Source organism: Macrosteles quadrilineatus, unplaced genomic scaffold, assembly GCF_028750875.1.
Source record: "Macrosteles quadrilineatus isolate MER2022 unplaced genomic scaffold, UCM_ALF_1.0 Scaffold_3__2_contigs__length_128488019, whole genome shotgun sequence".
Classification (NCBI taxonomy): Eukaryota; Metazoa; Arthropoda; class Insecta; order Hemiptera; family Cicadellidae; genus Macrosteles; species Macrosteles quadrilineatus.
Window position 1 is genome coordinate 121,343,311 of NW_026542596.1, and position 19,982 is coordinate 121,363,292.

The 19,982-nt window shown below is 40.4% G+C and overlaps 1 protein-coding gene across 1 annotated transcript in view; it reads right to left on the bottom strand.

The window, feature by feature from the left end:
* Positions 1 to 19,982, bottom strand: part of LOC128991023 (solute carrier organic anion transporter family member 5A1-like) — a 90,406-nt gene that overhangs the window by 57,062 nt on the left and 13,362 nt on the right. The window contains exon 2 of the mRNA XM_054413731.1: positions 8,963 to 9,023. The gene's annotated coding sequence lies outside the window, so the exon portion shown is untranslated. The remainder of the gene's footprint in view (positions 1 to 8,962; positions 9,024 to 19,982) is intronic.

Sequence of the window (19,982 nt, forward strand, 5' to 3'; positions counted from 1 at the left end):
ACATTTTAATTTAAATAAAACAAAAATATTCATTTTAAAAAAATTGTACAAACACGTTCCCACATGGGTAATTTAATTTTAATTCGTATGTCTACAATGTACGCGTGCCTTTCAGAGTATACGTTGCCATTCTTGTACCTGAGGATAATCGAAAGTGTTACGGAGGATGCATTTAAATATCATCGTCATCGATTATAAAGTAAATAGGTTTGGGTTTTGTAAGAAATATTTCTAAAATTCGTATCACCTCGCCGGTCTATCAGCAATGAGTGATGTTTTCCTGGAACTGGTTGTGCATTACATTATAGATCCATTTACTTCGCATTAGTCTTTGTGAGTTGTCAACTAACTGTCAACAGACGACTTTCAACCGTACAAAACCGCTCGTTTTTACAAAGAAGAAAGACAAAGTGTACTCGTATTCATCTCGTCTAATGATTTTAAATACAAGCAAATAAATATGGAAAATGACACACCGTTTTTTGGTTTTATAGTTTAAATTTCGATTAATGTTATTCTGACCTAGATTAAAACGCAGTTTTCAGAGGATTTATAAAATTGTTTTTCTCACGCTTATTTTTTAACAACGTCCTTTTAACAGTAAGTTATAGCCTATCAGAATAAAAATAATATCGATTAAAACTTTGGGTTGAAACTAAAACTCATTGATGGTATACTTTAAAAGTCATTAGCTAAATGAAAATGAATGCCCATTTATTCATCGTTAACTCGTTGAAACGCGCATCATACAACTATATCATTAAATTGGGGAAACAAACTAGGTCCCGAACAAACCTACTTGCTTGGTATTTGGTTGATTTGTTTTTAACCTCAAAAGGGAAAGTAATCCTACTTTATCTGAGATGACGATATCCAATTTTAGGTAAACTTATAAACATTTATCACATATACAAGGCCGATATGTGTTTAGACAATGACTGTAACACTCTTTGTTCAAAGTATAACTGGTATTAACGTATGTTATTTATGTACAACAAAAACAGGCCAAAATCATTGCCTAGCGAAGAATTTCAGTTACCACCACATCCACACTAAATGAATGGATTTTGTACAAGTAAACGTCCCACAGTTCTCAACGTTGACATCAACAAGTGAAAACAGTATCAAGTTCTTCACTGGAAATAGTGTTACAACGCAATGTCTACTTGTCTGGTCAAACTAGTAATAATCTACGGAATCAAAACTAGTTTTAATAGTTACACTTCCAAAATCGGACGAGATTGGATCAATGAATAACCTCGACGCGGTCAAAATAATTCCGTCCCATTATAATGTGGATAGTGTACTTTGATAGAAAAATACCCACGAACTATCAACATCTTTAAAAACATCTTATATTATGTACCATTTTATCCCGCATAAAGATGTCCCTGTTCCGGTATTAAATACCTCAGTGGGAACCAGTTTCTTGCCACCACACGAATTACTTGGCATAGGTACGTACCATTTTATCCCGCATTCTGCAAAGATATCCCTGTTCCGATACTAAATCCCTCAGTTGGAAACAGTTTCTTGCCGCCACACGTATTACCACAGGTTTCCTTAGTCAATGGTATTACCCTTTACTTGTTACCATTTGATCCCGCATAAAGTTGTCCCTGTTCCGGTACTAATTCCCTCAATAGGGATCAGTAAAGTTGCTCTCCGCACGTGCAAGGAGAGGTTTCAGTGTCTTGTTTACCGTATTCCTCAGAGGCTTGCCTCGCTTTGTAAACAGGTTTTCTCACGACAGTCGCGACTCGCGAGTCAAGTGCACGACCGAGTATGGTTCAGACGAGATCCTATTTGGTCTCTAGAACGCGGAAAGTTTTCACTGGTTTCTCTTCTGCCCAGCTCGGCTGTGGGATTTGGTCTTCGGTGTGTTCGGAGAACATTACACTATTTATAATGTGCATGGACACAAATCGTTAAAAATTTAGTTATCTACAGTAAAGATGTATTATATAACTATGCATATCTGTCAAAAATCCGATCTAGGAGGAGTAGGAACCTAATAACAATGGCTTCATTTATTTGTGTAAGGATTCCAGCTGACACCTAACTAAAATTGGAAACTATAATAATATAGAAATTTCACTTTTAGTTTAAAATCCTCTTTGGATTGGATGAATGAGTTCGCTTTCAATATACGCTTTAAATGCCAACTCAAAGGAGTGAAAGAAGGGGGTTTGGCACCCCTGGTCTGGCATATAAAGGGGTTTTCACGTCTACTTGTACTTGAAGGATGGCATGTCCTGTTGTTCTGCCGGAGCTTGAAGACAGGAGATACCTGATGCAACTGTTGTGCAATAACCGTGTGAAGTGGCAAACCGGGATGCTCATGTCCACAATCTACATTGATACATTACACTACTGCAGAGCTGCTTCCGTGTATGACTACGGGGTTATACAATGCTGTGTTTATTGGTACAAATAGCAGCTGGAAAATTGTATAGATGACAGTGCTCTTGGTGGTTTACATAAATAATGTTAAAAAAATTCAAAACAACTGTAAGTTCTGATATAAATCATTTCTACGAGAAGTCTAACATCTCTCTCCAACCCCAAAAATAAATATAATCCAACAACTATTACGTCACTTATCACACACTGCATTACCTACGTTTTCTTCAATATTTTAACCAAATCCCTCAAGAATATTGTGATATTAGTAATTGGTGTTTGTGATAATGTGGAACGTGTGGAACAAATGTTAATTTTTTGACACAGCGGGGTGTATTGACCCAACTTCTATCTATACAAATGAAAACCAATGACATTGCGTTCATTCGCAAAACGTTCCGTGATCACCACATCTTCGAGAGACACAAATCTCCATGTTCATACTATCAAAGAGTAATCATAGCGTAGTTGATTAGTTGAGAGCTAATATAAAAAAGAATATTAATAAACGAGTGTCCGCGACACAAATATGAAGATCAACTTTTACTTTGTCAACAAAAGAAAATTTCGATGTAAACTAGCATCTACGTAAAACATAACATCCCTAACACATAGAGGATTTACACATGAATCATATTTTAATCTAAAAAGTCAAATATAGCCGTAGCACCTATTTCAACAGTACAATGCAAATGTGTGTGCAGCGCTGCAGCGTCGAATGCCAACAAAGGCTAAGCAAACATATAAACAGGTCAAAGCCGGGGTCAGAAGGAGGATTGTCCCTGACATTAACTGAGCCCCGGCCTACGACACGCGACGAGGCCGATGGAAGTAGTCCAGATATCCACAGTCGCTGGCAAAACGCCAAAAAGGTGTACAAGACAATATGATTAACCTATGATAAGACCCGTGCCGCGTAGTCAAATCGATTGTATCTAGAGAAAAGAAATGGTAGTTTATAATTAAATAATATGTTCAGGATAAAAACGTGTTTTAATATGGTCAAGATCAAATGTTGGCCAAAGTAGTGGTATCAAAAGTTAAATATAGTTTCAAGATTACCACGAAGTTGGTAAATGTTCACTATCCCGGCATACAGTATTTAAGAATACTATTGGATTAATTGTACTTCTATCCACTATAGTAAATTGCACCGATTTTCATATTCTTCTATAAAAATCAATGAATTATCAATGATAAATTCTTCGTAATAGCAACGCGTACTAAGGTATGTATTTAAGCCCAACTGAATGCAGAGAATGAAGTGAAAAGTGAAATGATGATCTGTGTAGCTTTGAGATCAGCTGTTTTAGTCAGGATCTTTTAAAAAAGCCCAATGATCAAGGACAGCTGGGTACAATTAATTTCGATCTACCTGCTGACTTCTGAAAGCTTCTGACTTTACTCAAGATATGACCGAAACGGCAGCCTTCTGATTACCAAGCAAGCACTTAACCACTCCACTATTTCAGCTGGGGCAAAAGTATTCTGAATAGATCGACAATGGCTGCCGTATAATTGATATATAAACACACCTCCGCTCGAAAGTCAATGACTACATCGTAGCCAAACTAACTGTCGCAGATCACGAGGGCGTTGATCGCTGACAAGTTGATCATTAGGACACAAATCACTGAGACTTTGGCCAACATACAGTAGTGATATCTGTCAAACTGGCTTCACTAATCACAAATCTTTATACATTCGCGCATTAAATATTACTTTCGTGGTTTAGTGAAGGCAGTACCAACCTCTTGGTTTTGGGTACTTAAGTAGAAATCTGACATCTCGTCCATAGGTCTACTGATAAAGTCTTAAACTTTGCTTATCCCTTAGTGACTGTAACTGTGACATTACAGTAATATCGTGACTTATATCGAGTAATAATATCTGTAATATCGAGCTACAGTTTCCTATTTTGTCCTTTAAGTTTCGATAGGTCGAAAAATCTGTGTATTCGACAGTAATAATTTAGTACTTGATATCAGCTCAATCTGTCGGTGGCTCATCCCAGCCACGTCAATTTATTGTAAACGTGCCTGTAAATTTTACATAAGAAAAGAGTCTGCTTCGATAAAAGTCAATCTTTTTGATGGTTCCCAATTGGACTTGGCTTTCCTTGTTCATCAGGCTGTTATATACTGGCTAAAAACCAGCTGATCTTAGTCAGTAACAAATCTATCATTCACCAATCTTCGCCTTGAAATACGAATTGTGCGTCAGCGTACCACTATAATCTCTCGAGACTCTCTATCGATAATAAATACTATACGTCGGGTTTAGTTCAACTTGGAAAGTTATCAATATAACTGTACAACTAAGTATTGCAAAATATTAGTGTAGTAATAATCAACTTTTGAGGAAGAAATGATTTTAACTGAAATATTTTATTGTATCGCAAAGTAGTGTGACACAAAGTTTGCCACGGAGCGGCTAGTCTCCGCGTTGTCACATTGCCACATCGACTGTGGTGTGGCAACATTGTGATCTGTTACGGTCTGTTGGACACCAGTGTTCGATGCATAGCTGTACTGTAGAACAACGATACTAGCAATAAGATCACCTGAGTCTGAAAGCTTTGACTTTTGGATACTGAAGTATTTATACCATCTAAAACCAGCTGTAACATATGAGAATGTATACAATAGATCCATCCTATCTATATGGACCAGCTGTAGCAAATGTCTCATTGAAACAACATAGGTAAATGTGCCACACTGAGTGCGCTGTTGTAGTTCGTAAACTATTTTTCATAAATTATCTGCTTGCTGCGACATGCTTTAGACTTAACTTTGTTAAATTTCTGTGTATTCTATAGTAACAAAGTAATCGGCAACAACGCACATTGTTTGCGATTCAATCCAACAACTTTTAGTACAGTAAAAATATGTTTTGACCAAAAAAAAATTAGCACAACCGGGGAATTTGGTACAGATGTTGGGTGTACCTTCCTTTTGAACATACTAAAAGTCCCCTAAAATTGAAGCTGTGCTACGGCCGCCATATTGGAAAATGGTGGCATATTTCTGTATTTTTCGCTATAGTGACTTTATTATTAGAGATACAGGAAAAAGCTAAATATACAAAATGTAGGTCATCTAAAAATACACAGTTTTTGTATTTACCATATTTCTCTAAACCCTACGGTTTTTGAGTTATTTGTTATTAAGTATATTTAGTTTTTTCTATTTATAAAAAATAGGCGAAACACATGGAAATTGGCCGTTACTTTCAAGGATTATGATAATTTATCCTATTTAGTTAAATAGTGTGATACTAAAAAATCTAAAAATTTAAGCTTATTTTATGAGTAAAACAACTCCGCCACAGCAAACCTGCAGACTCAGCAAATTTCCATTTGATTGGATGTTTTATTAATAATTGTATTTAAATAAAATCAGATTCAACAGGTACCTAGGTTTGCTGCTACAGGAAGATTATTATAGTGTTTTTTTTTTTTTTTATCAATACCTTACTATAAAATAACTAATTTTCCAAGTTTGATCAAAATATATCTATAAACAAGCAAACTGCAACAGTTAACTAATTCATAAGAATAGCATGGGAGTTTTAAATTTACAATAAACAAATTTGAACATACAAATTTTGGTTGTGTTTACTAAAAAGATGGCGATTATTCGTCACGATTAGAATATTAACCAAATGGGGTTTCAAAAGGAGATGGAGCCTGTTATTTAAGTAATATTAATTTGTACCAAGCACCGAAAATATTGTATGCAGTAAGGTAATCTACCATATTTTGTAAAGTACGCAATAAATAGTCATATTAATATTTTATCTTATTTTTTATCCATTTAATAGTTAACATTTTAGTATTTTGATGGCACCACCACACTAACTAACTATACTTGACATCCTATTGTAAATTTGGAAGGGTGTTTTTCGTGTCTAGTTCATGTTGGTGACTAATTAAGCATGGTATAGTTAGTTTTATTTATCAAAAATCTGTGAAACCCATCGCAATCGACGGTTACTTTCAAGGTTTACGACAATTATTCATCCCACTTAGTTGATATCAGAGTGAAGGTGGTAGTGCCATCAAAATATTAAAATGTTAATTTATTAAATGGGTACAAATGAGTATAAAATATTAATATGACTATTGCGTAGTTTACAAAATATGGTTGATTTCCTCACTCCATACAATATTTCCGATACTTGGTACGAGTTAATATTACAGTACTTAAATTACTTGCTTCATCTCCTTTTGAAAACCCCTTCGGTTAGTATTCGAATCGTGACGAATAATCGCCATATTTTTAGTAAACACAACCAAAATTTGTATATTTAAATTTGTAAATTGTAAATCTTAAGCTACCATGCTATTATTATGAATTAGTTAACTGTTGCAGTTTGTTTGTTTATAGATTTATTATGATCAAACTTGGAAAATTAATTATTTTATACTAAGTTATTGATATTTTACTAAAAAAAAAACACACTATAATAACCTACCTGTAGCAGCAAACCTAGGTACCTGTTGAATCTGATTTTATTTAAATACAATTATTAATAAAACATCCAATCAAAAGGAAATTTGCTGAGTCTGCAGGTTTGCTGTGGCAGAGTTGTTTTACTCATAAAATAAGCTTAAATTTTAAGATTTTATAGTATCACACTATTTAACTAAATAGGATAAATTATCATAATCCTTGAAAGTAACGGACAATTTCCATGTGTTTCACCTATTTTCGATAAATGGAAAGAACTATCCATACTTAATAACAAATAACTCAAAAACCATTGGGTCTAGAGAAAGATGGTAAATACAAAAACTGTGTATTTTTAGATGACCTACATTTTGTATATTTAGCTTTTTCCTGTATCTCTAATAATAAAGTCACTATAGCGAAAAATACAGAAATATGCCGCCATTTTCCAATATGGCGGCCGTAGCACAGCTTCAATTTTAGGGGACTTTTAGTATGTTCAAAAGGAAGGTACACCCAACATCTGTACCAAATTCCCCGGTTGTGCTAATTTTTTTTAGGTTTATGGAATTTTTCTCTTATTTTTACTGCACTATTTGCCTTCTGTCTAAATCTGACTACAGCGTTTATCATAGGTCTATTATAAATGGTTTAAGTGTAAACCGACAGCTAGAGAGCTTTGGTTTCAAAAATGTACAAGAACGATTATATCGATAACACTTTATCGAATCATCGAAAGATCAACAATACACTATATCGACATCGACAGATGTGACTAGATCACGTTTATAAACCTTGTCAAACTATCGCATCATAAGCAGGTGTTTGGGTCGATATAGCTGTTACCGATTGGATCTCTGTCGGAGTTTATCACGAGTACCGATACCGTTGGACAGTGAGTGGATGGCGAGGTTTGTGAGAACAATCACAATTTCTCAGCAACAAATGATGAGTGTTTTGACATAAAAAACGTAAGTAACCATCTTAACAGAGATAATTGGTTACACTAACAACACTCATGATTTTTATAGTCACTATTGCAGTTAGAATTTCTACCGAGTTTCAAACAGTTTTTGTACGTTTAAACACGATCTATTAAAGAAGACTATTACGAACAATCTGGTGAATTAAACTTCAAGATATTGAACTCACAATTGCCAGTATTGTCACCAAAGTTTGTTTTGGACGTAAGCCACAAGAAGTGTGAAAATACACTGCTATGTCTAGGTTTGCCCCGAGACCTCGCAATTATCAAATCCCCGGTTTAGTAATGTCATTCGCTAAGGATTTACACATAAACAAACAGTGTTAATTATCTATATCTATAAAGACAAAAACAGACGTCAAATACAAATTGGATTGCTAGCGATAAACGAATCATTGATCTTGATAAGACAAATGAAAATATCACTAAACGTCGTCATAAGTGATGCAAACAATCTTGTGTTTTTCATTGTCAGTTTTTCTTGGTCAGATGATGTGTCTAGGATAAAAACATAAACAAACTGATAGAGCAAACACGTTTTTTACTTAGCACGCCAATAAATTAACACTTTGGTTTTGCTGAAATAATCTTTAGCCGAGGTTACACCAGAAATTGCGACTAAATGTTGAAACTTCTGTTGACAACTGATGTTGTAAAAAAACTTCTAACACATTGCTTTAAAAGTGCAGTAAACTTAATTTTAATCACTGAATAACTGTTGAAAACATTCGAAGAAACCCAGCTTGTTGTATTGTTAGATGGTTGTAATTTAAGTTCAAAACATATATAACTTCGAAGTATTCGCGGTTTTACCGTACTTTCGAATGCCGATATTATTATAGGAAAAGTTAGCTTTTCGAACAAATTAACACCACTCTAAATCAAAAGTAGGCAAAATTTAGTAAGTGATCTTAAATATGAATTTAGCTTAGCGGGCTCATTATTCGAACGCCCAAAGTATGGCCTAATTAAATACTTCTATTTGATAAGTAAGTCACTATTTGGTAAGTCAACCGCAGGATGTGTGATGACTGACAGGAAGCGGTGTTGTGATATACAGATAGACAGAGGCTATATACAGCACACAGTATGCACAGGATATAACAATGTGTGATGGACTTACCGTTACGGTACACAAGTGTGCAGCCTGCTACATCTCCTTTAGCCCCGACAATGTCCTGCACCTACGAAGAAAAAACTAACATTGTACTTAAGCAGTCTTCATCAAACATTAAAAAGTAATGTAACTAGCCAGTTTACACCTACTGTATATCGTTGTTTAACAACTGAACTTCTATAAATCAAACATACATAACAAGATCAATTACAAGTAAAATCACTAAGATACATACAATGACTGAGAAGTGAATAAGATTGCCTACATAATTCGGATTACTGACAAGCACGGCGAAGAGACAACTATTCTTTCCGGAAAACCGTTTCCGTTGAAAATTACTTTAGTACCTCGTTATATCAACATTATTTTTTAGATAAAGACAGTCCTAAGGTTAAATTTAATTGTATGGTCAATTGGTCACAGTTCATGCCTTCAAATCCGAAAATGGTTCAATCCAAAGCAAGAACAATTTTGGGCCCAGATGTAGTTTGTCATTGGGTTGACAGGGTCAAGCTAGAACAAGGCCAGAGTTTGGACCGTTCCCTTAAAAACATAATAACTGTTTTGTTGTTTTGTTGTTTTGTTTTGTAATAAAAACTGCACAAATATTTTATTTCAATGAAGGTAATAACTTTTAATGACTTTACATGGATTCAAATAAATATTCAAGATAAAGGGAATATATTTTAACATAAGACGACTTACTGTATTCTCATTCCTTCCCAAACAAACCAGGCTGAAATAAACATTTACAATAACAGGTGACAGAAGCCCGTTCACACTATAAAGCTGCTGGACATCACGTCACGACATGAGCGAAGAGAAAGTGTGAGCACGTGAGCTTGACACATTGCATCACTCGTCACGCGTGTGTTGATCACGTCACGCGTAACGCGACCAATGACAATGTACAGTGAACCGGTGCCGAAAATAATTATAACAATTACGAGAGTACGTGCAAATGCTGATAAGCTGTGGTAGGAAAATCAATCCCAGAGTCTACTGGCAACATTCTAAGGATTGATGGTCAAATATTTGAGTGTTTCTGGACAACAAGTCCCCTCACAAATCCACATTAAGCAACAGCTAGAAAGTAGGCAAACGTGAGGTAAAACATAAGCCCTGGAACTGATAGTCCGCCGGTTGATGCACAACATTTCAACAATAAAATTACAACGATCTCAATGGAACAGTACCTTTGTGTTACTAATAGCTGTGGTTCAGCCAGAAGGTAACTAAACCTAACGAGATCTATATAGTTGTATCCGCTTTTTGGGACAAACAGTCCCACATAAACCTATCATTAGTGCTGGGACTGAATGTCCAGACTCGGCAAAACGTAACACTATCTCTGGTAAATTTGACCCCCTGAAAGGTGAAGGTTAAACAGTGTGATTTATTGCACCCTCAATAGGATTGTGCTATGTGAATCAAAGCAATACTCTATTGGAATGTCAATATCAATAAAGCTACATCCATCCATAATCAGAAAAGAAACACGCATAACAAGCACAAGTCCGAAACAACAGGTCACGATAAATTAATTATAATTTGAATCTTTGGTCGAATACTGGTAATCTAAAACTAAGCTTTAAAATCACAAGTCCGAAACAGTTAAAATCTGAATCTTGTCAAATGCAGATACACTGTAATCTAAAACTAAGTCAAGAACAACTACCAAAATGCTCCTAACAATTTGATAGTGAACAATTTCTAAGTATTTTACTATGAAAATTATAGGTGGTCTTTTGCAGCATGCAGCATGGACGATCGATGCACACGGATCAATGTGACATGTAACACGATCCCTGTTTGTCACATTGTTCCTTGCTCTATGAAAAGGGATACTGCGAGAGGCTTCTCAACTCCATGGAGTATGAAACAATGGCGACGGTCGATGCCGGATGCGGAACCAGATTGTTTAGAGTTTCGCGCGTCGCCGAGAATCTGACAGACATTACAAAACTGCCTCGTTACTGTCATAAACCGGGCCACTTGGCGAACTTCGGCTGTTAAACTTCTGTAAAACTGTCAAAACCGTACAAAACGAGATTAAGTAGAGAAAAAATTAGTTTACGAATTTTACAGCCCGAGTTTCGTTTACGACTCGAGAAGCTGTTCGACACAGATTGAGGGAATTCTTCACAATACGCTTGAACCATTCACTATTGGATACAAGTTGTATTAATAGTCAAAGCTTGAAATCACTGTTTAGCTGTTATGTTAGTTAGTATTTAATAATCTGTTTTGATGAACAATTATTAAACCCTACAAACTACGCTAAGGCACTAACAAGAAGAATTAAGTTAATAAATGATTTAAGAAAATATTTTTTGTAATCTAGTCCAAATTTAGTTTACTGATGGGGGATTGTTCAATCGTTATAAAACACAGCATCGTAAAATTAAAACTAACAATACCTACTGATCTGCTCAAGAGGTAAGCAATTATTAACACATTGTTCATTGTTTATTGTTTATCACCTTTAAACAGTTTATCTCGTAGTACATTTTATTTACACAACCGAAATTATTTCAATGCTTACATTCAAGTCCGAAGGTAGCTGGTTCGATCATATTTCGTCAATTTTCTGCATATAAACTTAAATAAATAGTTTAAAAAGTGATACGGTGATCTAAACCATTTCTCGGTTGTCCGAATTTATGTGTTAACCAATTATACACAGAGTAATATAAAACCGAATAATCAACCAAAAACATGCACATAAGCTTCTTTAGTAACAACGTATAAACTTTAGATTGAACAACTCACATCGTAACTGTTTTGTAAGTTGGAAGCCCTGTGCAAATATAAACCTGAATGCTCGTTGCAGACAAATAGCAGAGTTTACAAACATTTCGACGACATTTGTCAAAGGTCCGCAGAGTGGTGCATTAATGCATTACCACATACTCGCATCATCGCATGTATTGTTTAATGGAGAGAACAGTTACATGTTATATCCGTGGACCGTACAACACAACGCATACATTGTACGGTACCAGTGATAATACGCTGCCTCTGCGCACAGAGTCGCGGTGAAAGAAACTAAATTAATTACACTATTAAATTTTACAACGTATGACATTTTATTGTTAGTTCCTAGACTACTAGATACAAAAAACGAGCTTTAAAAATTCACAATGGGATGGGAAGTCTACTTGTGTTGGTTAGTCGGTGGTGTGACGCATCTCTGCCTCCCTAATCTTACGTAGCCTACGCACATTTAGGTGTGTATTTTAGGCTTTTCGTAAAAGTCCAACTATTATCAGTGGGGTCGAGTTTCGAACCAAACACAGTTGTCTGAACATTTCCACAAACTCACATATTTTAATGGTATAACTCAGTCAAGTAGAAGTAATCTTGTCTTGATGGTACTTTACGCAGGTGATCGTGTGACCTTGCGGAGAGACAGATTCAGAACGCTGAAGCTTGTAGATTTATCGTACCATTCCTCCCTCTGCCAGATCGATTCCCTACAAGGCTACTGTTTCACACCATCCCTCTTAGTCAATCCATCACGGACGGATTTCCCTCAAAACACTCACTCACTCTCGTACTGTGGCCACTGTTCTAAAGTGAAAAATAATATCCACGAGTCAGTTCTAGGTTTAGGAATTACCGAAAGAAAGACCTAAAGCGACAAACGCTACAACCAGAAACGCATTTATTAGGTTGTAAACAGTAACAATGGCTACTAACGTTGGCAACAGGCGTTTTCACTAACTTCACATTACACGGACACGATTGTTGCCCTTTGTGTTTTCAAACAAAATGTTGATGAAGGTGTGTAGGTTCGTGAATCATCCAAGAGCAAGATGGCTGTGTTTAGTCACGATTTTAATAGCCATTGGGTCAAACTTGTCATAAACTGAAAACCGTACGAATACTCTAGATCTGTTATTATTCGATAAAAAAAACACATTTTCTGGTTTGTGTTACTTTACTACGGTAAAAGTAACGTGCACTGTAGTTTTTCGTTCATGAGAATCTTCAATGGACCCGTTGCACATTGTAATAGGGTTCAAAATATGTTTCCGAGGCAAAACAAGCTCAATACAATGACAAATATTCTTAAAAAGAATATATTTGTTTAAAACAGTGATTAGTTTAATAAAACTACAAATTTACAGAAAATTAAATTGGTTTATATTACATCTACAACATTGAGTGATTTACCTATCTAAGTTACGTTAATCGTCGAACACAGTTCGATATCCTTTTTTAAATACATATTTATCAACTTCTCAGTCTCTTGTTAACAACCTGTCTGTGGTTAAACATTTTATTGATGGACCAGCTGTTGAATTAGATAAGATTTGAACCTTTAAGTTGGTCAGCATCACTGGACTTTTTAAAGTGAACCCTAGAAATACATTTAAAAACGATAGGGTGGTCCTAACGGAAATTAACTTTCATTACCATTCATCCCATAGATCATAAGCTTTAAAATATCACCATAATCGTAATACACGGTTAAGTAGGACGGGAGAAAAGGGAATATGGAGAAAGTCCGTATTATGTTAAGTACAGTATAGATGGATTATTATATCCTAGCTGAATGTAGCCCTACTCTACAACTTTTACTAGTTAACCTGTAATGAATTGCGATCATAATACAACGAGAACCAAAATTTTTATTCATAGGTTTGTTTCCAGAAGGATACAAATATGGAGTTGTAACGAGTCAAATGGGTAGGGGGGTAAAAATATAACGATCTAGACCACGAACATTAAACAGCTAAACATAAGCTGTTGAGTAAGCCTAGTCGCGACACTAAACTGACGTCGTACCTAACCTCCAATTCCAAGACCGCAGACGACGTTGGTGTCAGTTTGGTTGTTTGGCTGTTCGACTGCATCTGAGGCCGGGCTACGGGAGAGAAGATGAGCAGCGAGGTCACCTTTGAGCGGTACGCGGCTGTAAGCCTGTTAAAGCTGCCATGCGCCTGCCTTCGCTGCCAGTTTTTTTTTTGTTTCGGTAACTCGTTGACCAATCAGGAATCGTTTTAACTTTCGTCTCGATTCTGAGACGAAGGTGAAGTAAGAAGAAGTTTTGTGAAGTTTTGGTCATTCGTATTCCCGGCTTTTGAAGGATTCGCTGATACGTCTTTTCGTCTTCGATTTGAAGAGTTTTTGTTCTTTTTCGTTCGTCGCTTAAAGTTCGCCTACATTAAGTTCGTGGTGCATCGAGTGTGCTAAAAGTGTTTTACAGTAGTATTACTTCGTTTGGTAAGTTGTGTAAAACTAAGACTACTTAGGTTTTTCTTTTGTCACTTGTGTTTCGGCAGAACTTTGTCGAAGTTCCTAGGCTAGGCCTGATTCGCAGACCTCGTCATACGCTTTAACCAACTCATTTAATTAAAGTATCGGAGTTGGTGACAGATCATTTCGATTAACGTTTCGTAATCCATATCTGGGACTTTCTTTTTAAATTCTTGAACCCCTTTATAAAGCTCCCGAACGCCCCGAAGTTGGCCCCAGCAGACAGGTTTCTGCTTGATAATTATTGCAGAAGTTTGCTTAAGTTGAACACGTGGGGAAGTTGAAGTTTTAGTTTTTCTTTTTTCGTATCAGCTCTTGAAGCAGTTTTATTTTTAGTTTCAGTTTTTCTCCCGTTTCGTGTCTCACTTGGACAACTTAAGCCAACTCGTTTTCTTGTCTAGTAAATTCAGACTCTGTGGGAGTTAGGCTAGGTTAGGCCTATCTTGTACTAACCTTGTTTGTTTCAGGGTGACGACGTAACTCCGTAGGTAAGCGGAGTGCCTACTTAGCTTACTTGTTGATTTGTTAAGTTAGCTAGTAGTGTGTCATTTAGATATTTGCCCACAGAGTCAAGTCAAAATTATTTATTTCCCCACAAGCCCTAGGCTAGAGTGGTGATTTCGAGTAGGGTGTTTAGTAACCCGCAACGTTCGTCTCGAGCTCTGACAACCAGGGCTATCAAAGTTAGGCTATCCGAATCACTATCGACTCCTGGGAAACTCCCCGCGACCAGACTAGGGCGAATCCTGGGATCTCGTTTCCTTACCGGTGGCGTAATTTACCTCTTGTCGTCCGCCAGGAAAATTACGTCACATAAATGGCGCCCGAAGCAGTTGGACCAGTGATTGGATAGTCTGATAGTACTTGGTGAGCTCAAGCTAAGATCGCTGTAGCAGCTGACGTCGAGTTGTAAGATTTTAGCCTACGTTAACCGCTCTAGCCTTTCAAGTATTCGCCTAGGCCTACTGTTATTTTTTATTCTACGTTAACGGTCTAGCTTAGCATTTCTAGTTTATTAGGTAGCTTAGGCCTACATATTTTCTGGTTTCGTCATTGTAGCCTATTGCTAGCCTAGGCCTATTGGTGTTTAGCGTTAAATATTTTAGCCTATTTGTGTGATAGCCTATTTATTTTAGGTAAAACGTTTACTTTATAGTAGCCTATTGCATTTTAGCCTTTTATTATTGGATTTTGGAGCAGTTTGGACTTGGTCCTATTTTAACAAATTTTCTGGGTTTTGAGTACCTAGTTGGGACTTAGGTTGGTAAAAAAAAAAAAAAAAAAAAAATTTTTTTTAAAGTTGTCTTGTTTGGACTTATTTAGTGCTGTTTAACGTTAGGCCTGAATTTAAATAGGCCTATTGTGGATTTTCATAATTGTTAATCAATTTCAGCCTTTTAAACTATTTTTGCAATTTGTTTGTCTTGTTGTGCACTAATACTTTGCAGCTATGCCTAACTCACTCCCTGAAATTTTGACAACGACGCCAGGAGTTCTAACCATGGCTGGGGCCGTGGTGACTACGTCATCGGTTATCCCTACCTGCTCGTGTGCATCAACAGTTACTACTACGTCAACGGTGTACACACGACCGGTGACCTCGACCGGCTATACTGCTCCGCTCTACCCAACGGATGATCCACGTGTCGGCTGGATACATGAGCTGTCAAAGCAACAGTTGATGGTGGAGATGGCGCGACACCAATTGCCATCACATGGTACACTGGCAGAAATGCGCAAACGTCTCTGCACGTACTGGCGAAGCAACGCTGGTGCACCGTCTTCTCCAACCTCCCAGGAGGAGGTGTTTACGACTGGCCAGGTGTTAGATAACCAGGCCCGGAGTTCGATGCAGGAGCCTACTCCACGCCCATCGCCTTTCGACTACCGAACGGGGTCAATGCCTCAGCCTACTGCGTGGAGACCACCCGGTACCTATGGACTCGTAGGCCTACCCCCTGCTACATTCCAGCGTCAGAGCCCACCTGCTGCGGTCACCTCGGCATCACATGAACCCTCACTCGCAGGACTGGAGAACTTGACTGACGCTCGACATGCCTTCGACTTCGCTCCGAGGTCTTCGCTCCCGGAAAATTCTGATGCCGATCCGGTACGTCACACTTTGGACCGCATGCGGCAGATGCTCGGCCTATCGCCCAATGCTGACATGCGCAGCCTAGAGCACACGTTAGCCGAGGTGTTGAACCTCGAACAGCGGGGCTCACGACGTGAGGAGGACTACGCCGAGCTTCCAGTCCACGGGATCGACCCGCTAACCTCCCGATACACAGTCCCGTCTCGGCCAAGGGATGGATGTGGAGGTGTCCGGTCTTCGTATGTCCTACGGAGTGATGACCGACCTGATGACGTTGCTAAAACGTCGTCCGCCCTCTGTGACAAGGTCCGGAAGTGGAACTTGCGCTTCGACGGCAGACGAGATGCGGTTTCGTTTCTGGAGCGTCTAGAGGAGCTGCGCGAGGCCTACTCTCTGTCGCCAGAGGACGTTTTGAAGGCTTTGCCTTCGCTTCTACATGGCCAAGCTCTCCTCTGGTACAGGAACAACAAAATGATGTGGCGTTCCTTCCTCGACTTTAGGCGGGCATTCGAGGTCCAGTTCTTCCCTGCTGGCTATCATCGCCACTTGGATGAAGAGATACGGAAGCGCACTCAGGGTGAAACAGAGGCATTTAAAGATTTTGTGATTGCCCTGACAACCCTGATCCGACGGAGCGGCACTTTCTCTAACCAGGAAACTATCGACCTGGTGTACTTGAACATGAGGCCGGAATACAAGTTCATGATACGACGTCATGACTTTGTCACGCTACCCGACCTCATCGAGCGAGCCGACGAATACGAGGAGCTGCTACGGGAGCGTAAGCTGTTCCGCCCTCCCCCTCCGGTCGCTCAAGCATTGGTGCCTGAGACGGCCTACACGCCCAGGCGTCGAATGGACCGTTTCGTCGATGTTGCGGTGATGGACTATTCTGAGCCCGACCGTAAACCGCAACCTACCTCGCCCAAGACCGGCCGCACTGGTGATTACCCTGCAAGGAGTGGGGGTAACCAGCCAAAGCATACGACAGCCACCGTTCCTAATAATGGAAACCGGGGCCTACCGTCTACGAATCCATCCCGACCATCGAGTAACCGCAACCCTCCAGTCTGCTGGAATTGTGATGCACGTGGGCATGTCTTCCGAGATTGCGATCGACCGAAGGTGTTGCGGTGCTACTACTGCAAACAAGTCGGAGTGGCCACTACGAGCTGCGGTTGTCGCGCGGGAAACGCCAGACGGACTCAGACCGCCGGAGGTCGCCTGAGCCCACGTCCCGTGGCCGCACTACCTCCGAAGAATGGAGCTCATGGCTCCAGTACGTAAGGGCCTTTACCGAATCGGGCTCAGGCATTGTGAGGTCACTTGAGCCCACAGCGCAGCAGCCTACGACCTCTACCGAGCTCAATTACGTGAGCACCTCGTACGTGTCGGCTGGAAAATCATCTGAGTCAACCGACATCCGACCTTTTATCGACACCTTGCTCCTGGGAAAGAGATTCCAAGCTCTGTTGGATACCGGAGCAGTTGTAAACCTCGTCGGGGATGAGGTTGTTCGTCACTTCGACGAGTGTGGGGTAAAACCTGAGATATCTTCGGCGGACCTGAGGATGGCTGATGGTACACGTTGTCGGATTGAGACGAAGTACCACATCCCGGCCCAGATCTTAGGTGAAAACCTCATACTCGGAGCCTATTTCGTGCCGGGGCTCACTACGGACGTCGTATTAGGTATGAGGTGTATTCGAGACCTTAACCTCATACGAATTAACGTCAACAACGATGGCACGTTCGACACGACCACGACCCTTCCTTGTGCGACGGGCACACTGGAACCGCTGACGTCTAAGGAAGAACAACATCTCAAGAATTTTCTCGAGAAAGAACTTCCTCTCTTCGATGCTGTTGTGGGACCTACGGCGTTGACTGAGCATGTCATCCGGCTCAAACCAAACGCAGTCCCGATCAAACAGCGCCACTACCCTCGTAACCCTGCAATGCAAGCGGTCATCAACGATGAAGTAGCTGCCATGTTGAAGGATGGTGTAATCGAACCATCCGAGAGTCCATGGAGCTCTCCGATCGTGTTGATCCGGAAGTCGACTGGAAAATACCGCTTTTGCATCGACATGCGCAGGGTGAACGACTCCTCGATCAAGGACGCCTATCCTCTGCCTAGGATTAACGCCATCCTTGAGAAGCTCCGGCAGGCCAAGTTTATTAGTACCTTGGACCTGAAGCAAGGCTACTGGCAAGTGCCATTGGCCGTCGACAGTCGCCCCGTGACCGCCTTCACTGTGCCAGGCCTAGGCCTTTTTCAGTTCAAGGTCATGCCGTTTGGCCTACACTCTGCCGGTGCCACCTTCCAGCGCCTTCTGGATAGAGTCATCGGGCCTGAGCTGGAGCCGAAGGTCTTCGCGTACCTTGATGACCTTGTGGTGGTGTCGACGTCTTTCGAGGAACATCTAGAACTTCTAGGGGTTGTTTTTCGCCGCCTACGCGAGGCGGGCCTTCGTTTAAACCCCGAGAAGTGTCACTTCGCCCGTAGGGAGCTGAAGTATTTGGGACACATCGTGAGCCAAGATGGAATTGCCACGGATCCTGAGAAGGTCCGCGCCATTCAGGATTTCCCCGCACCCACGAACGTCAAGGGACTTCGCAGTTTCCTAGGCCTTGCGTCGTGGTATCGGCGATTCGTCGAGAAGTTCGCTTCAGTAACCATTCCGCTTCGAGGTTTGCTGAAGAAGAACGCCAAGTGGCTCTGGGGACCCGAACAAACTAAGGCATTCGAAGCTCTGAAGCACGCCTTGGTGACGGCCCCGATTCTCGCCTGTCCCGACTTCAGCCAACCCTTCGTGCTCCAGGTCGACGCCTCGAATTATGGCCTGGGAGCAGCGTTAACTCAGAGTGTAAACGACCGAGAAGTGGTCGTTGCGTATGCCAGTAGGCTACTCTCTGAGGCCGAACAGAACTACACAACTACCGAGAAGGAGTGTCTCGCTCTCGTGTGGGCTGTTCGGAAATTCAAGGCTTATCTCGAAGGCTACCACTTCATTGCGATAACCGACCATGTCGCCCTAAAATGGCTGCTTAAGCTCAGTGAGCCTAGTGGGCGCCTGGCTCGGTGGGTTATGGAGTTGCAGCAATTCGACTTCGAGATAAGGTACCGCAAGGGGACAGCGAACAGAGTGGCCGATGCCCTGTCTCGTCAGCCGGTCCCTGAAGTGCCCAGCTCGTCTGGTGAACCCGATCAACCTACGTTTGAGGTCGGAGTTTTAACCAGACGCGGTGCTAGGAAACAGTTGCGGTTACGACGCCTAACCGATGCTGAAGGTGACGAACCTTCACTCGGCGATGATCCGGCGGGTGACGTTATCGATCACGAAGCTCCTGGTCCGACGCAGCAGGAGACTGACGACCCATCTTCCGACGTGGACAACGATGGTAACCCGCCGGGCAGCCACAGTGCTTGGTATGACCGCCTTTGCAATCTGGTCAGCGAACACCCTGGGCGATACTCGAGATACCAGCTTCGCGACGGTAAGCTGTACCGTGCAGTCTCGAGGAAGGATCGACCTACGACATGGAGGGTGTGTGTGCCAAGCGACCAAGTATCCGTGGTGCTGCACGAAAACCACGACACGGCTACGGCAGGACATCTTGGGGTGAAGAAAACGTTAGCCCGAGTTGGTGGGGAGTACTTTT